This window comes from Terrapene carolina, unplaced genomic scaffold (genome assembly GCF_002925995.2).
Source record: "Terrapene carolina triunguis isolate 2854851 unplaced genomic scaffold, T_m_triunguis-2.0 Scaffold395, whole genome shotgun sequence".
Classification (NCBI taxonomy): Eukaryota; Metazoa; Chordata; order Testudines; family Emydidae; genus Terrapene; species Terrapene triunguis.
The window spans coordinates 364,727-385,871 of record NW_020664746.1 but is presented as its reverse complement, the minus strand read 5'-3'; the positions used below and the strand labels follow the sequence as shown (position 1 = coordinate 385,871).

Here is a 21,145-nt window from a genome sequence, read left to right as displayed (position 1 = left end):
CAGCATGGCCTAGTGGCCAGAGTCCATAGGATTGCCCCTGGTTACCTCGCCGTAGGACCTTGCCACTGGCTCAGCGGGGAGATCCTACCGAAACACTCTGAGGCTTACCGGGGGCAAGGTACTGCTTCCTACCGTCTTGAGAGTTGGGGTCTCCCACAAATCTCCAGGGTCTCCGTGGGTCTCCGAGTCCGTCGCCTCCTCGGGCTCCTCCTGCAACAGGGCTTCGTGCTGGCCAGGGGAAGCTTCAGATCCCAGCAAGTTCAAGGGTGGTGGCTGGTCCTCCGCAGGAGCTCCCCAGGTTGGTCCTTCCCCCACAGTCACCAGCCCAGACTGAGCTGAATTCCCTCCTTTTATACTCCCTGAGCACTTGGAGCATGCCCAGTATGAGCAGGGTGGGACTTCCGCTGCCAGGGCTACTGGTCTGACGCTGCTGGGGCTAGTGCAGGGCGGGGCTGCCCCATCACACTCTGCAATATTTAGGCATTGGTTGCTGCCCATCCTGAATGGCAAATGCATAGCCACTGCCCCCAGAGGACACCCGTGTTTTAGGAAAACAATCCTACCTTCACAAGCTCTGTAGGTAGCTCCTAGGACAGACCAGTGGGTTTCAGTATCGACACCCCCAACAGAGCCAGGAGCTGTGGCTCCCCAGGAACTGTTCTGTGCAGTTTGCAATTGAGTGTAACTCCAGTTAAAGTGCAGAGAGACCTTAAAAGCAATCCCACAGAAATGTAATACTGAAACAGGCTGACAGCTGTAACTTTCTCCTGCAATTTTAAGGAGCAGTTTTCCAAATTGGGATGTCTGTGGTGCAGCAGCTGCCCCACAAATCCAACATGCAACTATGCAAATGGGCATTCATGTGTCCAAAGTAACCTGCATAATTACCCATTTTGGACCTAATGCAGGGGTGGGCAAACTTTTTGGCCCGAGGGCCACATCTGGGTGGGGAAATTGCATGCAGGGCCATGAATGTTGGGGTGCAGGAGGGAGTGCGGTGTGCGGGAGGGGGTGCGGTGTGCAGGAAGGGGCTCAGGGCAAGGGGTTGAGGTGCAGGAGGGGTGCATCAGGGGGCTCAGGGCAGGGGGTTGGGATGCGGGGGGGTGGGGCAGGGGGTTGGGATGCGGAGGGGGTGCAGCAGGGGGCTAAGGGCAGGGGGATGGGGTGCGGGGGGTGCAGCAGGGGGCTCAGGGCACAGGGTTGGGGTGTGGCAGGGGGCTCAGGGCAGGGGGTTGAGGTGCAGGAGGGGTGTGGCAAGGGCCTCAGGGCAGGGGGTTGAAGTGCAGGGAGATGCGGTGGGGGCTCAGGGCAGGGGGTTGGGGTGCAGGAGGGGTGCAACAGGGGGTTGGGGTGCGGGGTGCAGGAGGGGTTCGGGGTGTGGGCTCTGGCCCGGCGCCGCTTACCTGGAGGTTCCGGGGTGGCAGTGGCGCGCAGTGGGGCTAAGACAGGCTCCCTGCCTGCCCTGGCCCCACGCTGCGCCACTCGTGGAAGCAGCTGGCACCACGTCCCTGTGGCCTCTGGGGAGGGAGAAGCAGAGGGCTCTATGTGCTGCCCTCGCCTGTGGGTATCTCCCCCGAAGCTCCCATTGGCCGTGGTTCCCCGTTCCCGGCCAATGGGAGCTGCGGGGGGCAGTGCCTGCAGGCGAGGGCAGCGCATGGAACCCTCTGCCCCCCCCCCTCTCCCAGGGGCTGCAGGGACGTGGTGCCGGCTGCTTCCTGGAGCGGCACGGGGCCCGCAGCACCATGGGGGTAGCAATCCCGTGGGCCGAATCCAAAGCCCTGATGGGCCAGATCCGGCCCGCGGGCCATAGTTTGCCCACACCTGACCTAATGGGTGCACGTGGTTGTTTTCTGACACATTGCTGCTGCTTTTGAAAATGTAGCCCTAAAATTGCCAGGGAGTGGGGCCCCTGAGAGTCTTTCACACACCCACAGCCAATAGATTTGACCACATAAACTTTTTTCCAAGGAGCTAATGAAAATGGATGATACTTTAAACACTTCCAGAGAACGCAGAAAGTATATTTAGTGCAAACCATTATGATGTCTTATGGAAATGCAGACGTTTAAGGTATGTCTACACTGCAGTCAGAGGTGTGACTGCAGCATGGGCTGATGTTCCTGCGCTAGCTTTAATCTAGATAGCATGGCTAAAAGTACCAGGGAAGATGCAGTGGCACAGGCTTCAGCGTGGGCTGTTCCAGCCCACTGGGGACCCTGGGTATGTATAACCCTTTCCGTGGTCCACGCTGCCGTGTCTTCACTGCTATTTTTAGTCCTGTTAGCTAGATTAAAGCTAGCAGGGGCATGCCAGCAATCACGCCTCCTATTGCAGTGTAGACATGGGGTTCCTTTCCTCCAAGCAGTGTGAAGACTCTGTTTTATTCCTCTTCATGAGCCAGGGCATATTTGTAGGTAAGAAACTGTGTCTGGGTTGTCTAGGGAGGCATTTCTGGTTCTGGCTTCTTCCCTGATTGTAGAATTAGCAAAACCAGAGCAAGTCTGACGTTAATATAGAGGAAAAGGCACTGCTGTGCAACTTTTTCCTGCCAGTGGGGGAAGCCAAATTGGCAGAGGGCATGACTTGGAAAAATAGGGAATACAGTTTGACTGCTTTCAGTTTGTGAAGAATCCCTACTCGTTCCCATCAAAACGCTGCTATTTTTGGAAGACAGGGATTGGGCTCCAGAGTGGCTGCCCCCGAGCGTGTTGCGTTTCACAGCCTCACTCGTTGATTTCATTGCGGCTCATTCAAACTGAAAAAGTTCCCCTCTATTAAATTACTCTCCATTGGGATTTCGACTGTGGAACAGGGTTGGAGCTGTCAGGAGGTAGAGCCTGGGCCTTGAGCCACGCTGACATCCCTCAATGGGCTGTGTGCGCACTTATTTCAACTTTATAAAATAGCAGTAACCGGTGTCCAGCCCACTGCTCTGGGCCCCCATTCCATAGACTAAAATAATCCATCTCCAGGTACAGCCAAACAGCCTGCCTGATGTTGCCCACCAAGAAAATTCATCCTAGTCCAAGGACCCCCAGTTATCCCTGTAAACCCTTCAGTCCTCAAAGCTGTGGAAGACAGATGGATCTTGCAGTGTGCTCAGAAGGTTTCAAAAGTCAAGAGCAAGTGGGGGAAGCAAATTCCCGAGCTGAAGGTCTGAGATGCAATTTACCAATTCAGATTCTGAACCCCTTCGGAGTCCAGGAGTAAGTGATGTCAAGATGTCAATATGAGGTCCATCTCTATTGCAAATTGGCTTAGTTGTGGTGGTGGTGTTTGGACAAAGGCCTACATAGTCCCAGAGGGTCATGAGGATGATGTTTGGGTTTGGGAGGAGGTATTATAATGCAAGTTGAGCTACATATTATGGTCATGAGTGCAATAGTCTCTGCCTCAAACTGTACATCTTACTCCTGTATTCATGTCCTCCCCAGCCTTCTCTACAGGTTTCAGTCACTCTCAGTCCATACTCCTCCCAGAGGCTTACCTTGACACTTGCAGCTGTTGCATGCCCATCACAGAAGTAGAGTGATAGGGATGGTGGATAATGAATATTGTTGGATTTCACCTTTCCTGCTTTCACATGCTGGCACAGAACAATGGGTAGCTGTGGTGTGAACATCTTACAGTGGGATATTCTCCTGGTTGTCTCCTGCACAATGTTCATTAGGTACATCAGACTCACATCTGTCTAATCACACGGGGCTGCTTAATCCTCACTTGAGGGTAGCTGCTGTTAAGCAGTGTGAGGTCTGTAGCTTTTGCTGTGCTTCCTTTGCCATCTTTGGCACGTGTAGCAAGGAGACAGTAGCTGTCTATTGAGTTGGCTTATGGAGTTAGTCACCTGGTCTTATGTACCTAGTGAGGTGGCTTATTGGCAAGGTCTGCCTCCTGAGAGAGTGTTGGTTTGGCTTAGAAAAATCTATTAGTAGCTGGTAGAATTGTCAGGTACAAGAATCGTGGTGTATTTCTTCTGGTTCAGGTCTCCTCTTTCCCAGCTTGAGATGGCAACATGTTGTTTTACTTATTGTAAACCTCGAGATTTTGTGCTGTTTCCATCAAGACGCATAATCAGAGTGGGTCGAGTGCGAGACAGAGCAGGGTCTGTTTCTCTGAATCTCATGCATCCAATATATGACGAAACTTAGGCTTGCTGGGTTTTTGACTTGGTTCAGGCCTGAGAAATCGGTGACATCTATAGCTTACTTTTCTTTCCTCCCTCATTTGAGGGCATTTTAGCATCTGAATTTCATTACCAGTGGTGATTTGGCTCCAATGGTCTGATTGAAATATGCTGCTTTCTGGGAAGCCGCCTATGGTAATGTTAGATGTGTGGCCTCTGAAGGCCTGAAAAATATCTTCTGCTATCCTGTATGTCCTGCTGCCTGTAGCATTCTTAGCAAACCTGTAATTGTCTCGAACTCAGGGTCACCCACAGGAACTGAGGAGATTCCCATCCTTCAGTGTCTGTCAGAATATTTTCCTGGAGGGGGAAGTGGTCCCATTATTAATGCTTATTTTACAGCATCCAACCCATAGGAATTTTGTTCTTCTTCTGCTTTTGCTTTTGTTTAGTTACCGTAGCTTTATTTTCCTTGTGGGATTTGACTCATTCTTTGAAGTCGCTAGAGGAGACTTCGAGCCTTCAGACTTAAAGTAGGTCTCAGCTCTTCCCAGAGAATATCCTTGCAAGGATGTAATTCCCACCCTCTCTTCTCCCCACCCCCCACCCCACTCTAAAACAGATGGAACAGTAATAAAGTTGAGTTCTTGAGAGAAACAGATGGGAAGGACAAGGATAGACTGTGAGCTCTCTGGAGGAGGGATTCTCTCAGGCTATATATCTGGATAGCACTTGCCTGTAGCATGTCTTGGGTGCTTCTGTGATACCACTAACAGAATAAGAATATAGCCTCCAAGGCCACTGAGTCTGACAGCATTCAGGCACTATGCCAAAAATTCCATTTCCTGCCATGCAGAAGAATTGGGAGGTGGACTCCTAGCTGCTTGTGTGCTGGCCTCGAGTCAGTGGCAGGTCCTTCTTGTGATCATTGTTTTGAGGGATGCTGCCCTCATGACCCCATGACACACCTCTGGCTAGTCCCAGCTCACAGGACACCGTTAATGCTAATATGGACTCTTATGGCAGGAGGAATGAAGTATCATTGACTAAGGCATATGAAATATTATGGGGGGATTGTGCAAAGCTTTGGAAATCTATCAGCCTCTGGCTCGGAGACAAAGTCCCCAGTGAACAGTTGCTGGTTGCTGAGTATCAATTCCGTGCTGTGCAATATACACACAAAGGCCCAGTCCCTGCCTGGAGAAGTTCACACGCTAAGGGTTACACATTTGCTGGCTGAGGGATGATGAGATGGGGACCCCAGGAAAGAATTAACTAAGAAAACAAATGAGCTCAGTTGGGCCAGTTGTGTAAAGGATGTGCCAGATCTTTCAGGAAACGGCTTTTATAAGGCAAGTGGAGCCTTCCAAGCTCTGCACAACCCAAGTGGCCCAGAGCCTATTCCAGCCGGTCTGCTTTTCTGGAAGCGTGAGTCTCTGCAAGGAGAGGTTGAGTGAGGTTCAGCTACTTCTGGTTGTGAAATTGCTTTTTAGGAAGCTTAAGCAAGAGACGGCAGCAAACTCCAAAGGAAGAAAAGGATTTAATAGGATAAATTTTTAGAAACCAGAATATTGTCTCCTTTCTACCCCCACCCCATCCCTCTCTGATCCAGCATCAGAACAATACTTGCACTTTGGGAACTTTTTAACTGCAGATACTAACAGCTCTCCACGAGGGACCTGGAAGTTAGATAGATAAATATGATCATTCCCCATTTCCAGACAAAGTTAAGTGACTTCTCCAGACACCACAGGGTACTCTGGAGCTGGCAATAGAACAGAGTTTCTGGGTCCTAATCCTGTGATCAGTCCACTGGTCACAGCTGTCTCAGGCGTCTCAGACCCAGCCTAGTAACTAAGAGGAAACTATCACATAAGTGTTTTGCTGCCTTAGTGCAGATGGTGAGCTCTTCAGTGAAGAGGAGATCATGGGTGGAACTGTTGGTGAAGTCTTGAGTAGATCTCCTCTCCATGCAGTTCCACTTCTGAGCTTTCAACACCAGTTGCTGAGTTTGGTGGGTTGCCAGGCATCCCGCTGACTTCATTAGGTAGAAGACTGCCATTCCCTCCTATCCCCTGTTTGCTCTCACTCTCCATCTCTGCAGCAGTCTCCTGCTGGGCTCCTTCCTCGCAGTCTAGGTGCGTGAAAGGAAGTCCTATCATCACTGTTCCATGGATCTGCCAGTGGTGGAGGCAGTACACCCGAGTGAATCCCTCTTCACCACCCAGGAAGGAGAGATACTGAGGTTTGTCTCCTAGAATGCATAGAAGTGAAATACATTCTCCACTGAGCCATCCTAAATAATGCATTTTATTGTTTCACCATCCTGATATCGGTCTGGTTTGGGGGGAAATCCTTTTCCCCCAGTCCCACAGATGGTCAGCGTGTCTGCTTGAGTCTGGAGAGTTCCCCTCTTCTTACCCTCCCTTTCTGGAGGCCTTGCGCCTCCAATCCCATCCTTCTGGCTGAGGAATATGGCACAGGGGAGTCTTTCCCTTTGTCTCTCAGAATGGCTGCTGCTTTCTCCGCCTTTTACAAGGATGAAGCACATGAGTGGGACTAGGCCTAGGACTGAACTCCCTCCACTATGATGCTGTAACCACTAGCATGCTGGGAATTGTAGCTGGCCTTACTCTGAGTCTCCTTGAGATCCTTTAGAGTGCTCCTATGTATCAGGTCACAGTATACGTCCCTATAAACCTCCATGTTTATGGCACACCCAGGAACAGCCATAAATGCAGGCAGCCCCCACGCAAAGTCGTCCCTTCCTTTTACTGCAGGGCCAAGGCATTCACTCGCTTCAGAAATTTGCCAGCCTGCTGCTAAGTCCAAGGCTCCTATGGAGGTTGTGGGAAGTGTTATATTCCCCCATGTGCCTGACCATTCCAGGAGTGGAACTAGGAACTGGCTTCTCCTTTTGGGGACCGACTGTGCGCGGTTTTTAAAGTGAATTGGAGCCCGTGCCAGAGGAAATCTGGATGTGATTTGAAAGGTGTGGAGAAGCGAATTCTTTCCGAGTAGGAGGGAGTCCTTCAGGGTAAAACAAGAGTCAGACGTTTTTCCGCTCTCAAAATGTCTGGCTTCTTTAATGGCTCTGATCAGCTTGTGATACATTTATGGCTCTCTGCCCCTCCCGCTCGCTCAGCATCGAGTAACAGTCTTCAGCTCAATGGGAGCCACAACCATGTTGCTGGCTGAAATGCCTCTGCAACTTTCCTTTCCCTCCACTCCCTCTTCCCCAGTATGGCTCTGACCTTGGCTTGAGAATTCCAGTGGGATGGAACAGAATACGCTGTCCCCTTCGCTCACCTGGCCTTTTTTAGAGGCTAATTTCTCTCCCATGGGCTGTCCTCCTGCCCCCAGGGTGTCTCCTGCACAGCTGGGGGTAATTGCCTGTCAGCCCTTCTCCCACTCTCTCCCCTGATATTTCCCAATCCCTGAGCTGGCTAGGTGAGACCTGAAGAGGTAGCATGCTTGCCATAGAGGGGCTGCATTGGGTCACTTTACAGCCCCCCACTCTAGATCTGCTACAGCACGACCTGCGCTATAAATCAGTCAATCAAATAAAAGTGAGGGGGCTTTGATGGCCTATGTAGGGCATTTCCTTCAGTGGTTTGCCACAGCAAGGCCCCTGGCCATTGGGTTGTAAAGCAGGGAGAAGGGCTCCAATAGAGTTTTTAAAGGCAAAGCGTGTCTCTGGTCTCCCTGGGTCCTCAACTGCTAGGGATGAAGCTTCTCTGGCTCTATTTCTGCTGGTCACTGGTGGCTCACTGACGGTGCCTACGCTGCCAGCTCCCTTTGTGGTAGCAACTGTTGAAGCTGTAGTATAGACAGGGCTCAAGCCCTACAGTGGTGGTGAAAGATGTGCCCCATTTTTGTGTCTGCTTCTTGCCTAGTCAGACCTGTGCGTGCTGGGAGTGCCCCATTGCCGAGCAGTCACTTGGAAGTGCAGGAAGGCTGCTTTCTCCCTGCCTGGATATGCCTTCTTTTGTTATCGTGCAACCTCTTTGTCCTGCCGGCTTGTGCATGTGTGTCTGTGCTTGGGCATTAGGCCAGGCAGCTAATGTGAAATAATGACTCAGCAACTCGAGCAGTTAGCAGCATTTGAAAACTGCTGCAGAATTACTACCAGAAGAGCTGCTTGTCTGCTGCCCCACCTTCAGCACTGAGGAAGTGGCTATGGGTTTTCCCAGAATGTTGTAGCTGGGGCAGCAGGGAAGAGGGGATGAGTGCAGTGTTCTGAGCATGTCCTCTAAAGGCAGATTTTGATCCTTCTGTGTAAGTCTCATATAGCTCTGCCAATGTATCTTGATCATGACCTGCGGTGACCCCAGCTAACCCATTTAGACCCGCACACAGCTCTACCTGTGTCATCTCTCCTGCCTCTTTCTTTCCCATCCTCAATGCCCTCTCTCAGGATTTTGCCAATGCTCCTGACTCCTGCCTGCCAGCACCACCTGTGGACGTAAAGCAGGCCCATGATTAATGATCTGAGAGAGAGGATGGTCAGCATGAAGGGGAGGGAGGAGCCTCTGATCTGCTCTCCAGTGCCACCTATTTGCTGAAGAGTCCACATGTGTATGTGTGTTCATGGGGATTTGCAGGGATGTGGTGGCGAGCAGATAAACCAAAGCCCCCATGATGGTTATTCATCAACCCTGATTCTCAGTGCAGCCCTGGGCCCAGAATTCCTGTTTGGTATCTGAGGGCCCTTGCTGTAGCGTGTGCATGACCACTGGGGATTGAGGTGGATGGTAGAGGTGTGAGGTTTGGGATGCCTAGTTCTGGATGAGATGGGGGGAAGGGAGCCATTCAGCTGAGCAAAGCAGTTGGGGTGTAGGAGAGCTCTCTTGGAGTGGAAGGAGCGTCTCCTGTTGAAAGGACTTTGTGAACCGTGTCCAATTGAAGGTGTTTCCAGTGGCTGAGAAGGAGGTCTCAAGGTTGCAGCTGGCTTTGAGGTAGGATTGAGAGTGGCGCTCTCCTGTGATTTTACAGGCTTCCTGCATCCCTGTGGGGCAAACAGCCATAAAGTCTCTCTCCTTTTATTTTCAGTAGCTCATTGCAGTTAAGGAAAGGAAATGGAAGGAAGCTTCAGAGCTATTTAGATTGTATCAAATAGCCCCGGGGGTAAGTCGGAGAGGGAGCAGGGGAGAGCATAAAATAGCTGCATGGCCAGAGCTGTGATTCCAGTCCAATGCGGAGACCTGAAGAAGAGCTCTGTGTAAACTCAAAAGCTTGTCTCTCTCACCAACAGAAGTTGGTCCAATAAAAGTTATTTCCTCACCTACCTCGCGTCTCTGAGATCGACCAGTGTCTGCCCTGACTCTGCTGAGCTGAAGAGACAGGCTACTTCATGCTGGCTTAGGGCAGCAGCTCTAAAAAACCCACCTCCACGAGGGGCGTAGTTGCCACCGCCGCTGGTGCACTGTCTATACTGGCACGTTACAGCACTGAAACTTGCAGCGCTCAGGGGGTGTGTTTTTTCACACCACATGAGCAAGAAATTTGCAGCGCTGTAAAGTGCCAGTGTAGACAAGCCCTTAGAAGCTCTACGGATGTGGCCAAATGATGGACTTTGTGGTGGGATTTGTGCATAGGAGAGCCTCCCCGTCCTCAGGCTCCCATTTAAGAACTTGCTGTTTGCCCAACCATTCTGACCGACCAACCTTAGCTCTGTGGTGTGTAAGTGCATGGTACCCACTAGGAGGGAAATGCAAACCCAAGAAGCTGCTTTACCTCCATGTGGGTGGGTGGGTGGGTGTGTTCACTCTAACTCTTTAAAAAAAATAAATTGACTCAGTACAGAAAATCATCAGAAGTCTGTTCTGCTCCTTTTCTTTTTGAATTCATCTTTTCTTCAGGTAGCTAAAAGCCTCATTTGTTTTGAGAGAAACCCTTTAATCTCTGAGTAGTCCGGATAACTTGGCAGCAGTAGGAGACGGAATGGCAGCTCTTGGCAGCTGGGTGCTGTGTAATGCATAAAAGTTACAGTACTTAGCCTTGATTTGAAAAGGCTGGGTGGAGGTGCGGGGGGAGGGGAGAGAACAGCAGGATGAAGATGTGCATAGACTGCCCTTCAAACACCTTCTGAGTCCATCCTAAATGGTGTGCAGATGCTGATTTCCCCATTTCTCTGTCTGCTCTTTTCCTATCATGGTGGTGGGTGTGGGGAGAGGTGTGCTGTGAATTGCTGTTGCAACCCCCCCGTGGTTATTTATACTTCCTGCTTGGCGATGTCTGGAACGGTCTGTATAGGAGCTGAGTATTTATTGTATTGTTTTGGGGTTGATGTTTGGGAAAAAATGGGTTTGTTTAGTCTGGAGAAGAGAAGACTGAGGGGGGACATAAGTCTTCAAGTGCATAAAAGGTCATTATAAGAGGAGGGTGATAAATTGTTCTCCTTAACTACTGAGGATAGAACAAGAAGTAATGGGCTTAAATTGCAGCAAAGGAGATTTAGGTTAGACATTAGGAAGAACTTCCTAACTGTAAGGGCAGTTAAACACTGGAACAAATTGCTTGGGAGGTTATGGAATTTCTGCGGATGGAGATTAGACATGTTTGACAAACATCTGTCAGGGATGGTCTATATAATTCTTTGTCTTGCCTCAGTGCAGGGGACAGGACCTATTAAAGTCCCTTCCAGTCCTACATTTCTCTGATTCTAGAGCAGTGGTTCCCAAACTTTAACAACCCGCGAACCCCTTTCACTAAAATGTCAAGTCTCGCGAACCCCCTCCTAAAAATGAATATTTCCAGGGATTTTCTCCCTTACCTGAGCATAAATTATAAAAGCAGTGATCTTGGAAATATAAAATTTGTTTTTATGACATGCTTATTACACACTATTTATTTTCATAGATTCTAGGACTGGAAGGGACTTTGAGAGGTCATCGAGTCCAGTCCCCTGCCCTCATGGCAGGACCAAATACAGTCTAGACCATCCCTGATAGACATTTATCTAACCTACTCTTAAATATCTCCAGACATGGAGATTCCACAACCTCCCTAGGCAATTTATTCCAATGTTTAACCACCCTGACAGTTAGGAACTTTTTCCTAATGTCCAACGTAGACCTCCCTTGCTGCAATTTAAACCCATTGCTTCTTGTTCTATCTTTAGAGGCTAAGGTGAACAAGTTTTCTCCCTCCTCCTTATGACACCCTTTTAGATACCTGAAAACTGCTATCATGTCCCCTCTCAGTCTTCTCTTTTCCAAACTAAACAAACCCAATTCTTTCAGCCTTCCTTATTTATCATTACAGTAATTTTATGACATTATGAAAACGGCAATACTCTTCAAAGATCTCACTTTTGTAGCTTGTAAGACAAAGCTCCCATGTTTCATCAAGGAGTATCAGATGTGAAACAGCATGAAGGTATTTAAGAAGCCAACTCAAAGAGTTCCTCCTACACAAGCATTCAGGTCTTGAACAATCCAGGCAAAGAACGCACATTACAAGAAAGCTTAAACTTGTTCTCCATAATAATTTTAAAAACAATCCTAGCTGCCTATTTAATTTTAAAAACAGCAAAATATATCCACCTCCCTTACCATTTCTTATAAGGGTGTTGAAGTTTAAATCTCCTCAGTGTGATAGATATGCTTGCTTTGATCTGCTTAGCTCTTGGAAGTCCCCAGGGCTCCGGGCTGCTGGCCCCGTGCTGCCCAGGATCGCTAGGGACAGCTCTGTCCACCATTAGGAAATTTTTGCCCAGGAACCCCCTGTAACATTTTGGGAACCCCCAGGGGTTCACGAACCCCAGTTTGGGAACCACTGTTCTAGAGGCATCTCTACACAGAGACGTTGAGATTAAATGGTAATTAAAGAGAGTCTTGTCCAAAAGTGCTTATAAACAAGAGAGCTAGTTTTTTTTCTGTAACCAAATTCAATTTTGTTGAGTTGGGGAGATTAGGAGGAGTTGTCCTTGCTCTTGTCTGGCCTGATAGTGTTTCACATTGGAGATGGTGCTCCTTCCTTTCTCTCCAATGTTCATGCTGCTTCTTCGAGTGATTGCTCATGTATATTCCACAACAGGTGTGTGTGCTCGCCACGTGCACCGGTGCTGGAAATTTTCCCCCTAGCAGTACCCGTAGGGGAGCGCCCCTAGTAACCCCTGGAATGGCGCCTCTATGGCACGGTATAAGGGGTGCTGTGCGCTCCCCCCACCCTCAGTTCCTTCTTGCCTCCAGTGAAGGTGCATCGGAACTGCTCTGCTCCAGCTTGTCTGCAGCTTTCCTCTAGAACTCTTGTTCGTTCGTAGTAGTAGTACCTGTAGTTGAAGTAGTTTAGATTAGTGTTCGTTTAGTTTAGTGCACCCGGATCAGGGCATGCCCCATGCCCCGGGCTTTAAGTCATGCGACACTTGCAGACGGACGATGCCAGTGAGTGACCCGCACGCGGACTGTTTACGCTGTCTGGGGGAAACCCATCTCAGCGATCGCTGCAAGATTTGCAGATCTTTCAAGCCTCGGACCAAGAAAGAAAGGGACATTCGGCTCTGAGCCGTTCTGATGGAGTCGGCGTTGACCCCGACTCCAGTGAGCCGCTCTGAGTCGGCACCGGGTACTGCGGCGTCGGTGTGTGGCGACCCTTGGATGCCTTCCACCAGTTGGCACTGCTCCCTGTCCACGGGGTACGCCAAGAAGGCTAAGAAGAGGTCTTCTCCGCTGAGGCACCGGAGCAAGACCGGGGGAGAGACTAGACCCACGTTGTGCAGTTCTCGGTCCCCATCGGCCTCCAGGCCTCCGACTCAGGTTGAGCGGAGTAGCCCGGCCCAGTCGGCGCAGGCTTCCCCAGTTGTCCGGGTGCTCTCCATGCCGGAGGCCCTGCAAGCTGCCCAGGACGTTATGTCCCTGCTGATACCAGGGCCACTGCCACAGTTGACTCCCCAGTCCAGAGGCAAGCTACTGCTTGGATTGCCGCAGTTGCCTCCTGGTCGGTACCGTTCGCGGTCGAGGGCATGTTCACGACGCCGTTCGCCGCTCAGCGACCGTCCCATGCGTAGTCCACGCCGGTCACCGTCGACCCCCACCAGGTTGTCTGGCTGGGTTCCGACTGACAGGGGTTCCAGGCACCACTCTGCCTCGAGGGACTGTAGGCCTCGCGAAGGGAGTGGGCCCCGTCAAGACCGAGACAGACGGCACCAGAGGTCCCCGTCTCCGAGAGGCTACCGTAGCCCATTGCAATACGGGTGTCGACGCCGTTCCTGTTCTTTGTCTCGCACCAGCACCTCGCTGCAGCACTGCTCCCGCAGTCCTGGGCATCGATCGCCGGTGCGGATCCGCCCGCTGGAGCAGATCACGGAGCTGCTGCTACCGGCGGTACTGTTCCTCCACGTCGGGATCACAGTCTTGTGGTCGGCACCATTCCCGATACCACCGCTCCTCCCGGTCCAGGGACAGTGGCAGGTCGTACGCCAGCCTGGCCTCCCTTCGTAGTCATCAGTCGATGGGACAGGCTAGTCAGGCTGAACAGCCTGCTCCACCGGTGCCACAGCACCTTGGCCGGCACCGTGGTACTGGTGGGGGCTCGCTTGGTGGCTGGAGCCTCGGAACGACCATCGGCCTCCCTTTCCCAGCCTCCCAGAAAGGAGTTGGTGGGATGTGCATCTTCGGTTCTGTGCCTGGAGGGCGACCAAGTGGTGGGACCTCCGGTACCAGTGAGTACGCAGAGTACCGCGCCTGCATCCTCACCCTCCCCTGATGAGGCGATGATGGCCCCTCCTCCCTCTGTTCCACAGGAGGATTCTAAGGCCCACCAGGAACTATTGAAAAGGGTGGCATCAAGCCTCAACCTTCAGGCCGAGGAGGTGGAGGAACCCTCGGACTCCCTCTTCAACATCCTATCAGCCTCAGTACCGGGCAGCATGGCCCTTACACTCCACAAAGGGGTGGCAAAAATTTCAAATGCCTTGTGTCAATCCCTGGCTTCCTTAGGGAGGGATAACTCAGTGGTTTGAGCATTGGCCTGCTAAACCCAGGGTTGTGAGTTCAATCCTTAAGGGGGCCACTTAGGGATCTGGGGCAAAATCAGTACTTGGTCCTGCTAGAGAAGGCAGGGGACTGGACTCGATGACCTTTCGGGGTCCCTTCCAGTTCTATGAGATAGGTATATCTCCATATATATATATGCCCCCCATCTCTAAGAGGGCGAAACGGAAGTACTTTGTGCCCGCCAAGGGGCATGAATACCTGTACACCCACCCTGCCCCCCAACTCCCTGTTGGTCAAGTCAGTCAACCACAGGGAGAGGCAGGGCCAACCAGCCCCTACTCCGAAAAATAAAGACTCAAGGAAGCTGGACTTATTTGGGAGAAAGGTTTATTCGTCCTCGAGTTTCCAGTTAAGGGTGGCGAACCATCAGGCTCTCTTGGGTCGGTATGAGTTCAACTTGTGGGACTCCCTACCCAAATTCGAGGACTCCCTCCAGGAGCGTGAGAGGAAGGAGTTCAAAGCTCTGGTGGAGGCGGGTACAGCGGCTGCCAGGGCAACCTTGCAGGCATCGTCGGATGCTGCAGATACGGCTTCAAGGTCCACGGCCTCCGCGGTGTCCATGAGAAGGGCGTCGTGGCTCCTGCTGTCTGGGCTGTCCAGTGAGGTGCAGAACTCCTTGCAGGACCTCCCGTTCGATGGCAAGGCCCTGTTTGCGGAACAGATGGACGTGAAACTGCACGGCCTGAAAGACCCCCTCACTACACTTAAGACACTTGGGCTTTACGTCCCAGCTCTGGCTAGGCCCAAGTTTAAGCCTCAGCAGGCTCCCACCCAAGCCACCCACTCTAAATATGAGTCCCCTTATAAAAAGACTCGGGACTATAAGAAACGCCCGGAGAGGCAGCCCCGATCTGCCCCCCAGCCTGGGTTCTCCAAGGGTAAACAGGCGGGGAAACGTCAGTTTTGACAGGATGCCCGGGGGCAACCTACCAGTTCACACCAGGGATCCACCCACAATAAAGCTTCCCTTCTCCAACCAGTTGTGTCCTTTTCTCCCAGAGTGGTCGCGGCTGACTTCAGACCATTGGGTCCTCAACACCGTCTCCCGGGGCTACACCCTCCAGTTTACCTCTATCCCGCCCAACCACCCTCCGCCCCCGCCCCTCCTGGGGGACCCCTCTCACGAGGCCCTGCTAGAGCAGAAGGTGGGGCGGCTCCTTGGCCTAGGAGTGGTGGAAGTGGTGCCAGTGGAGTTCAAACACTACTTTCTTATCCCGAAGGCCAAAGGGGGGCTCAGGCCCAACCTGGACCTGCGAGGCCTGAACCAGTACAAGGTAAAGCTCAAGTTTCGCATGGTCTCTCTAGCCTCCATCATCCCCTCCCTGGATCCCGGGGACTGCTACGCCGCCCTCAATCTGCAGGACGCGTACTTCCACATTTAGCCCATGTCCCCATTCAGTTCATTTGCAGGGCTGCCACATGGTCTTCAGTTCACACATTCACCTCGTATTATGCGATCGTCTCCCAGACCAGGGAAGATGCCGGGTTCAGCAGGGCTGTGCTCCATCTCGAGAGTTTGTGAACTCCTACCCACCTCCAACAGATATAGCTTGGAATCACCTATTATGGAATACATATGAGCAATCACTCGAAGCAGAAAAGACAGTAACCTTTTCCGTAACTGGTGTTCTTCGAGATGTGTTGCTCATGTCTAATCCACATCCCGCCCTCCTGCCCCTCTGTCGGAGTTGTCTGGCAAGAAGGAACTGAGGGTGGGGGGAGCGCACAGCGCCCCTTATACCGCACCATAAAGGCGTCACTCCAAGGGTAGCTAGGGGTGCTCCCCTATGGGTACTGTTAGAGGGAAAACTTCCGGCACCAGTGCACGTGGCGAGCACGCACACCTATTGTGGAATAGACATGAGCAACACATCTTGAAGAACACCAGTTACGGAAAAGGTCACTGTCTTTTCTCCAACATCATGCTGCCAACTTTGAAATTGTTTGTACTAGGAAGACATCATCCCTTTCCTTTTCCCCTCCTTCACTGGTGTCCTATAGTGCAGAGTTGTTACTTCCTGTTACTCCACCCACTATTATCTTACTGATTGGAGCTAGTATACATCCTCCAATGACTGACCCAGTAATCATGCGCTTTTCTGCAATGTACCTATGTCTACGTCTACCCTTTTGATTCTACGTATTGCTCTTCTGGCCCTATTCCAACAAGCCAGTGTATTCATCAAAGCTAATTTCCCTTTTGCCTTGGCCCATCTCCCTGTTTCTCTCCAGCTGCATTTCTTTTAGCTTCTGTAAACCCTGTGCCCTAATCTCCCACTCCTGTGCCTACTGCAGCCCTGCTGCTGTCCTGGGCATGAAGGAATTTGGTGCAAGGGGGAGAAGAAATAAACCACCCAGCAGATCTGTAGGATAGAGAAGTGAGCCAAGTACCGTATTAAAGGCTCTTAAAAACCCTGAGGCAGCCAAATGACTTCAAGGTAGAGATGGGATGGAATCTGATGTGAAGTATTGTGATTGCTTTATTCATACTGTGGATTTCTCTAGCATCTGAGGATCTCAAACCACTTAATTAAGTTTCATAGGGCAGCATTCTTATCCCCATTTTACAGATGTGGATAAGTGATGAGTGTCCAAGGACCCAGTACAAAATCCTGAACCCAGGTCTTCAAGCTCCCATCCCACTGATTCAGCCATAAACCCACTGTTTCTCTCCAAGCCAGTGGTGTAGTGGGGCCAGATTATGATGGAACAGCACTTTTGCCACATGGAGGCAGGGCCGCTGAGAGCAGGTTCGGGCCCGGTGAAAAAATTTTTTCGGGGCCCCCGGCAAGGGCGGACCGGCTAAACAGCCGGGGAAACCGGGCCCCAGGCCCCCTTCCAGACTGCCAGGCCCCGGTAATTTGTACCGGCTTTCCCCCACCCCCCCTCGTCGGCCCTGCATGGAGGATGCCATTTGAGAACAAAACGGTGTCCTCTGCACAGTGTGACCTCCAGTAGATGCCCATTCAGGACTACCTGACTTCTCCAGCCCAGACAGTAGCTCGCCAACATTTTGTATGTGTGTCTGTGTCTCTCTCTCTCTTACTCTCACTCAGCAAGTCAGAGTTTTATAGCTGTTCTTGGCAGCATGGAGAGATTCTGCTTTTTGCTAATTAGGCATTTTGATGTAAATCAACTTTTTATTAAAAAATAAATTTTCTGTTTGGGAAACATCAGAACTGGGAGAAATGCAGATGTGAGAAGGGAAGGGAATTTGTTGAAGGTTTGTGTATTCAGTCACTGAAATAATTTTTAGATCTCCATTTATTTGTTTGTTTAACATTTAAATGTTCCTCTCAGAGGTTGGTTTGTTTTAGACATTTATAATGTGCCCATCAGCAATTACATCTCGGCACACTGACAAGTTACAAATGAAATTCCGATTTCCAATGACGGTCAACAAAACCTTCTTGACCCATTAATCTTTGTGAAATCATCATTAAAATAAGAATCCAGGCAGAAAATCTACTCACCCATTTTTTTACCTTGATGGCTGATGTGAATGAAAAACTATTGATAATTTACTTGCCTGCTGGGGGAAAAAATAGTAGTCACCCACGGCAAGGAAATTAACTAGAGGCTGGTAATTCCTGCCCCATCCCTCCCTGGTATCTTAGCAATAAATACTTTCCAAGCTACTGATCTGCAAGAACTAAAGACCAGATTGGAGAAGGAAGCATTTTAGCAATATCCTGGCCCTTGTGAGGGAATAGTGCGGGTTGAAGCCATCCTGGTGCAGCTAAGAGCTATGCAAGCCTTTATACCGTGGTTTGGTTTGGTTTTCTAGTCTTGTTCGGGAATAATAGCTGAGGCTCAGGTGAATATGTGCATGCATGATGGGGATGTGCTATTACTCCATGGAGCATGTGATGGTAGCCCCTTGGAGGAGAAAGTATTTCAGGTTGCTCAACCGTGATCATTCTGATCAGTGAAAGAGTAGCATTGGTAACCATCCGGTCGATCTCCGCTGGTATGGTGGTGGCCTTGGGGTGGGGGAACGAATGGGTAACTCCAAGGTATGTGTGTGTGTAGGTGATGGAGAGATGAGTGGAGGTAGGTATTTCAGTGGTGGGACTAAATCTCCTTCTGGGGCTTGAGAGTGGATTCAAATGGCAGCTCATGTCACAGGTGTTCATGATGCTGGTTTAACTTCAGTCCCAGCTTGATGCTGAGGTACAATTCTTTTATAAAGATTGTGCTCAATCTTACTGCTTATTCATTGCTTGAGAGGTGAGGGAGGGAGACCAGGATTGAGGTGCATCTGCAGAGCCGTCGGAAGGAGATAGCTTGCACAGCACCTGCCAACAGTGCAAGTCTCTCACTTTTCTCAAGCACTAAAACGCTCCCTAACTCAGGAGGTAGAGTTGGCTTTTACTTGATGATTATCTCACCATCAAACCTGAAAGCCCCAATTCAAATCCTGAAAGCTCCTGGAAGGCTGGAAGTTCTGAGACATGTGTTATTGGTCCCAGCTATTGGGCAATAGCTGCAATGGTTTAAATTACAATATGAAAGCTAACAGCTGGGATTTAAAGGAGTTTGATAGTGCAGTCTTGAGTTGTGACACTTCGAATTGGGATTTGTGTCTGTTCTAGCTCAATGTGGGGGGCAGGTTTCTCCCTCCTACGTAAACGCATATCTCTTTCATGATCTCTCTGCTAGTGGCCTGTGTCTCTTTAAACACTGGAGAAGTTGTGATCAGCAAAGACAGATTGAAGCTTTTAGGACTCATTAGACTTCAAAGAAAAACGGCCTGAGCCACAAGTGAGAGGGGAGGAAATGGAGTAGCTGAAGGATTCCTTTAAAGGAGAATAAAAATAAACCCCAGACAGGAAGGAAAGCCCGATAGAGTCTGAATCTGATCTGCAATCCCACAAGTCTGGCTCTGGGGACCCGCTCCATTCAGGAGCTACAAAGAGAGAGACCCTCTGTCCAAGGCTTTGTCTACACTACACAATCTGACGTCCAGTTAAGATCTAGGGTAAAAGGCAAATATTAGAAGCCTGGAACAAACATTTGGGGAGTATCCACGCTTGCCGTTACAAAGGGGTTAACCGTGGCCTGGTCTATACTTAAGATGAAGGTCGACATAGTTACAGCTCTCAGAGGTGTGAAAAACCCACGCGGCTGAGTCCCATAGGTTCGCCGACCTAACCCTCGGTGTCAATGCAGCTAAGTCAATGGGAGAATGCTTCTGTTGATCTAACTAGTGTTGCTCAGAGAAGTGGTGTTCGTGCACCCATTGGAAAAAACCCCTCTGTCAGTGTAGGCTGTATCTACACTACAGGCTTATGCTGGCACAGTTACGACAACCTAGCTATACTAATATAGTCTCCGTGCTGTAGACGTAACGTGACTGTTGAACAAAGGGTACATCTACACTACAGAGCCTATGCCACCATAGCTGTAGCCCCCTGGTGTAGAAGCAGTGTATGCTGACCGGAGGAGGTTTTCTGTCGGTGTAGGAACACCACCTCCCGAACAATGTTAGCTACTTCAACAGAAGCGCTCTTCCATCAGCCTAGCTGCATCTACACGGGGGTATTTGCTGACATAATTCTGTGGGGTTTTTCCACACCCCTGCCTGACATAGCAATGTCAATATAACTGTTCATTGTAGGCCAAACCACAGATTGCTTTTTCCCACAAATTAAAATCCACTCTAACTCCCTCCACTCCCCTTCTTGTTGCTAGCACACGCTCTCTTTTGGGGTCCGAGACCAGGGTATTGGCAGGAACTGGTTATTGACAACTCAAGCAAACTAATATCTGTACTTGCTTCTTCCTACTCTCCTGCTCACCCCCATCTCCTCCTCCTCATTCCAATTCCTGGTCTCTTATGTGCTTGCAAATCTCCAAGCGCCCCTTAAGCTCACAGGCCACCCCGGGACCTTTGCGTCTTTTCTGTCTTTCACCCTTCTAACGTTAAAACTTTTTGATATTTTACACTTGGGCTTGGATTTTCAAAGGAGCCAAACTCCCGACTCCCACTGAAGTTTAGGTGGATTGGGTGCCTAATTCCCTTAGGCTATCTTGAAAATCCAAGCAAGAATTCTTTTTTTTGGTGCCGGAGATCAAAAACCAGAAACCCCAAGCAAACTCCTCCTATCTAACTGGAGAGTTTTGGTGGGGGTGAAGCACAATTAGCAAAAACTCCCCCTTGACCTCCAGCCATGGCAGTCTGTTCCCAAACAGGCAGTAGGAGGTTGGCATGGGTGTCTGTGGTTTATAAACATTGGGTATGTATTTGCAAATTGCATAATGGCAAATTGTTGATTTTGGTGCCTTGGATCAAAATATAGCTGACTTGCCCCAGCGTTTTTAGTAATTGTGTCCATTGGGAATTGAGCCCTCAGTCTTTTGTCTTCTACTTCTTTGCTAGAGGTTACAAAAAGGGTGAAACAGAGAGATTAGGGGGCGGGGGAGAGCATCTGGAAGACTCCTGCACAGGGTCATGTTTTGAGGCTACCACAACCTTTGCAGTCAGTTGGGAGAGGACCGCCCTCTGGGAGTGCAGAAACAGACAAAAACCCATGACCACATGTATGCTGATCTTGTTTGGCAGCTGAACTATAAAGATGAGACTGGGGAGACAGACCCCAGCATGTTAATCTCCAAAACCACAGTGGCTGTTTGTACCTTTTGATTTAGCAATGGTTAGATGCCTGGGAGGGGTGGCGCTCCAAGTGTGCTCTGAAGTGATACAAGCCATTCTACCACCTCCTGGACAAGCACAGCAGCACCCTAGATAAGTGAAGAGACATGAGGACACATCTGGTTGGGGAATTCGGTCGGGTTTTTCTTATGTTGGGCAGAAGTATGGAAAAACGCTCCCCTAAGCGCCATAGCTGTGCCGACCTAACCCACAGTGTAGATGCATCTATGTCAATGCAAGAATGATTCTGTCGCCCTCGCAGGTCTGCGTCTATACTCTGGGCTTATGCCGGCATAGCTGTGGTGACCTAGCTATGCCCATGTAGTTTCCACAGTGTAGACATGCCCTTAGTAATTTCAAATGTGCATC

General features: G+C 50.2%; 1 protein-coding gene across 1 annotated transcript in view; it reads left to right on the top strand.

Annotated features, from left to right (window-relative positions):
• The window catches only part of SH3PXD2B (SH3 and PX domains 2B), a 119,662-nt gene that overhangs the window by 54,313 nt on the left and 44,204 nt on the right, over positions 1-21,145 (top strand). The gene's annotated exons all lie outside the window — the stretch shown is intronic.